At 37.6% G+C, this 5,330-nt stretch overlaps 1 pseudogene; it reads left to right on the top strand.

The window, feature by feature from the left end:
- The first annotated feature begins 2,276 nt into the window (after positions 1-2,276).
- LOC101592697 lies at positions 2,277-4,725 on the top strand (annotated as a pseudogene).
- Positions 4,726-5,330: the final 605 nt, after the last annotated feature.

Here is a 5,330-nt window from a genome sequence, read left to right as displayed (position 1 = left end):
AGCAGGAAACTCTCCGCACACTCACTGGACCTGGGCTAGGACTGGGTCTCTATAAAAATTATTTCTGAACATTTTCTTATATGCTATTAATTTTGTTTATTTCTTCAAAATATGCCTTCCAGTGTTTTTTGTTTGTATATATAAGGACTAATTGTTTTATGTTAAATTTTAAAAGAGGAAAAGAAGCAAAAATGATGCAGAATTTCAAAACTTCTCACAAAGTTAAATCACATCTGTAAAATTCCTTTCACCTTGGAAGGTAGCATATCTATAGTTGCCAGAGATTTGGGTGTGAAGCATTATTCTGCCTACTATAGCATAGATCTACTTCATGTATGGACAGGGTAGTGACATAGAACAGAGCATATAATAAAAATATTTTACAAACTCTAGCAGCAGACTACAATAAATATGTATGAATTTATCATAAATGTCATTTCCTACCAGTAAGAAGAGATTGCTTATTCAGTACATACTAAGATAATCAGACTACAATTGTAAATAAATTAGATATCAACTTCACTTAGCTACAAAAGAAATCAATTCCAGATGGATCAAAGATTTAAATGTGTCTGAGCAACAAATCTGATGATAAGAATGTGTGATATAGCAACCATTGTTAATTTCCTGTTCTTGTTTCAAACTCCTGCACCACTTTCATGTCTTATGTTACTTTGTTTTTGTCTTTGCTCCTGCTGTTTGATTTTTTCCTCTTTAAAATTAAAAAAAGATTTAAATGTAAAAAGCTATAACAAATCACTATAAACTATAGAGGGATGGTTTATAATCTCTGAATAAGCAATTACAAAATAAGGCTACTAATAAATTAAATGGTCTAAATTGTTAAAATATGCAAGTACAATAATAAAACCAAGACACACACCATGAATCATATTTCCTGAAATTTCAGGTTTTTTCACTGAATAAGGTTAATAGCATTCATATATAAAGAGCTCTTACAAATCAAGATAAATGAACCCAACAGAAAAATGGGCAGAAGTCAAGTGTAAACCATTTACAGAAAAGAAATTCAAATGGCTCTTAGACATGTGAAAATATGTTCAACACCACAAGCAGAGAAATGAAAAAATCATCCTGACGTACCATTTTTTATACATCAGATAAAAAATGATAAAAAGCGTCTGATAACAATCTACATTAATCAGGGTATGAGCATGCAATACTGGAGTAGACAATAATTTATCACCATTCCCACTGATGGTAATAAGCAATGCCAATTAAATTTGTAAAAGTATGTATACTTTGATAGGGCAATTCTATTTGCACAATTTATGCTTCAGAATAGATATGGATAAATAAAATTTTGAAATACACTTTAGCCATCAAAATACAATGTAGTAACGTTCCATATTGTGCTAAATGGATGACCTAGATAAAGCTTGACATTTAACACTGCAAAACAGCGTGTGTGCCATGCTAAGTTACACACTAGTTTCCAAGGCCAGATAGCAACAATATTTAAGCTGTATATTTCTCTCTTTGGACTTGAATCATCAAAAGTTGATTATAAATAAATTTCTGACATTAAATGTTTTTGGTAGAGAGAGATCCAAGCTGGTGAGCGGAGAGACCTGAACTAAGAACTATGAGTCGGGACTACAGGGGGCAACAGCAATCTGTGACATGACCGCTTGGGAGGGTTGTGGTGGTCACTACCTTGTGTCAACTTGGCTGGACCTCCCAGGCAGTCCCACACCCTGGGCTGTGGGGGCTTGGAGGGTTGTGTTGGTCACTACATTGTGTCAACTTGGCTGGACCTCCCAGGCAGTCCCACACCCTGGGCTGTGGGGGCTTGGAGGGCCCTCCCCAGAGTGACTCAATGCAAAAAGTGTATAAAAGGGGCTGAGGAAGGATTCGAAGTTCCACTTCTGAGGAACTTTAGTCTTCACAGTCAGCTTGGACTTCATCTCCTGGCTTCCAGTGCAGACTCAGGCTTGAATCATTCATCTTTCTGTCGCAGATTCTTTAGCTTTCTATCGCAGACTCAGTGGCTGACTGATAGAGACTCACACAGAACACGGCAGAGAGCTTCAGACCTTTGACTGACTCCTCAACTCTGGGGTGTGCAGATGCCCTTGGCACGCTTCCTCATCCGACTCTGCGGCTGACCATTGTAAGGCAATCTTGTAATTTCTTATACATCTGTACATCTTGTGTTATATCTGTTCCTTATATCATACCTGCCCCTCCAGTAAAGCATTGACTAATACAAAGGTATTGTATTTCTTTGAGCAGTTCTTCAGTAAAACTTTAAAATTGGCATGAGTGATCAGACATTTAGGTGTGTTTCAAAGGACCTCAGGTTCTGGGAAATGCCGAAAAGGATTGAAAAGTTAAAGTTGACGAGAGATTTCAAGCCATGTTTCATGACAAAAAGTTCAAATTGAACAACCCTGTTGATAAGAGAGAACGGCCTATCAACCGCAGCACTACCGAGGACTTGAAATGCTTCTGTGACCTTTCAGATTCTGATTCTGATCTCTGGTGAACATAGAAAAGCACTAAATCAACAGAAAATAAAGAAGAAATGCCATCAGACAAGAAAAGAAGCAGGTCCAAAAAATGTGATTGAGGGAGAAAAGAGGATATCAAGAAAATTAATCAAAAGGATCCTGGAAATATAAATGATTTAGATAATTTTAAAAGAATTGAGGAAACAAAACAGTTGTATAAATTTGAGTCACAAATAACTTGCACAAAAAACTACAAAAGAGGAAAAAAAAAAACATTACTGAATATAGGAGAGATTCTTTTCCCAAAGGGAAACTAAAGACAGAGCCAAGCACCTCTAAAATTGTGAAATCTCCCAAGATCAATTGCTCTAAGACAAAAGGAGAAAAGCAATCAGTTCCATTCACAATAGCAAGAGATGGTGACAGAAACATGTCTGATAAAGATGTTCTGGAGGAAGATTCAGACAGTGCTGGCAAAATAGGAAGTGATGAGGAATCTGAAGATGAAATTACCGGTGATGGTAGAGCTTCAGCTGATGATGGAAGCGAAGATGGAGAAGACAGTGAGGAGGAGGATTAAAGTGGCAGTGGTCTTGATCTTGCAAGGGGTAAAGGAAATACAGAAACTAGTTCTGAAGATGAAGATGACTTGGAGATATTTTTTTCAGAAGAACCTGGTTTTGAACATGTTTGGAGAGAATTAGACAAAGATGCTCCTTGACCTGATGAGATTACATGTCAATTAGCAGTTTGCAACATGGACCGGCATAGATTAAAGGCAAAAGATTTACTGGCTTTGTTCAACTCACTTAAGCCTAAAGGAGGTGTTATACTTTCTGTAAAGATATACCCTTTGGAGTGTGGGAGGGAGAAGACAAAAGAAGAGAAATTCAAGGACCGGCAGAATTATTAAGAATTCCCAGAGATGCTCCTGAATAGGACTGGACATTTAGAGAAAAACTGGGAGACTATCAGTTCAAATGACTGAAGTACTATTATGCAGTAGTGGACTGTGATTCTCCAGAAACAGCGAGTAAGCTCTATGAGGATTGTGATGGCCTGGAATTCAAAAGCAGCTGTTCTTTCATAGACCTAAGGTTTATACCAGATGATATTACTTTTGATGATGAGTCTAAGGATGTAGCCTCAGAAGTGGATTTAACAGCGTATAAACCAAAATATGTCATATCTGCTGCGGTGGGAACGTCAACGGTGGAGATCACTTAGCATGAGATTGATCATGAAAGGATCACAACATGCCACAGAAAATTTAAAAAGGAGGAGCTTTTGGACATGGATGCTCAAGCCTACTCCTCTTCCTCTAGTGAAGATGAAGAGGTGATAGAAGAAGGCCCGCCAGGTGATGATGAAGTTAGTGGAGAAGATGATGGGAAGACAGAAAAACATCACAAGGATGATGAAGAACAGATTGCTAAATATAGGCAGCTCCTGCAGGTTATTCAAGAGAAAGAAAAGAAAAGAAAAGAAAATGATGTGGAAATGGAAATTCAGTGGGTCCCAGGCCTTACGGAGAGTGCAGAAGAGAGTAAAAAACAAATTGGAAGGAAAAGATAAACTGACCCCTTAGGAACAATTTTTAGAGAAGAAAGAAAAAAAAAGACTAAAAAAGAAACAGAAAGCTCTTACAGAAGAGGCCAGTGAAGATAAACTTCCCCTGATGCTGATTTGAATGACCCATGCTTCGCTGAAGACGTTAGAAAAAAGAAATAGGTTTAAAGAAAAAAAAATCAGTGATGTCTGTAAAAGATGCTACGACCTCAGAGGAAGACACTGAAATAGAGAGGCGAAAGGCTGAAATGGCTTCACTTGTGATGGATGAGGAGAGGACAGCAAGAAACGCTTCAATTACAAGATTGGGGAGCACCAGAGAAACAGAAAAAGAAGGAACTTCTAGAGGACAACCTTGAGGTAAATCGCCCCAGGGATGCGCGATTTCAGGCAGTGTCTACTTCCCACTTGTTCCATTTGGATCCCTCAGACCCTAATTTCAAGAAAACAAAAACTCTGGAAAACATCCTTGAGGAGAAAGCCCAGCAAAGAGAACAAAAAGAACAAGAAATGACTCAGGCGGGCAGTAAAGGAAAACAGAAGTAAGACTGAAGGAGTTCATGGGCCTCGCTCACCGGTGCTGAATAAACCCATAAAAAACAGAACAGAACAGTTTCAAGCAAGAAAAAAAATACAGTTAATTGACCAGAGATTTCCTTTAGGATTTGAGAATGTGTTCTAAAGCACATAGAGACAGAAAAAATGATATTGGGAATAAAGTCACCTTTTCGTGGGCTGGGGAGGTAGCTCAGCGGCTTTAGTGCCTGCCTGGTAAGCATAAGGTCCTGAGTTTGATCCCTAGTACCAAAAATAAATAAATAAAGCTTTTCACACAAAAAAAATCTTTTTCTGACCACATCCTTTCCATGTATGTTTGAACCTAATTGTGGATTATTACTTAAATTACCTGAATTACAAGATTTATAAAATACGGAAAAAATGCTTTTGGTATAAGTCATCTTTTAGGCATGATAATAGAATACAAGTATAAGCTGGAGGAATCTTGTGTGGGTGCTTCTCCTTTTCCTTCCACCTCTCCCTAGCAAATATTCTGGGAAATCAGACAATTATTTTCCTGAATTAAATATGCTTCACTGTGACATCATTTTTTCTTCCTTTGCAGACACACTGAACTTAACCCACAATCCAAACATTCTTTTCACAAGAAATTATTATTTTAACCACACAATGAAAGCCTTCAATCTAAAGATTAATTTTTGTACTTTCCATAAGCAGCTTTGCAAAATCATTTGGCAAAGTAGCTGAGAATAGGTGCAAGTTGTTATC

This window comes from Octodon degus, unplaced genomic scaffold (genome assembly GCF_000260255.1).
Source record: "Octodon degus isolate 3935 unplaced genomic scaffold, OctDeg1.0 scaffold00075, whole genome shotgun sequence".
NCBI classification, from domain to species: domain Eukaryota; kingdom Metazoa; phylum Chordata; class Mammalia; order Rodentia; family Octodontidae; genus Octodon; species Octodon degus.
Note: the sequence above shows the minus strand (reverse complement) of the source record. Positions and strands in the feature narration are given on the sequence as shown.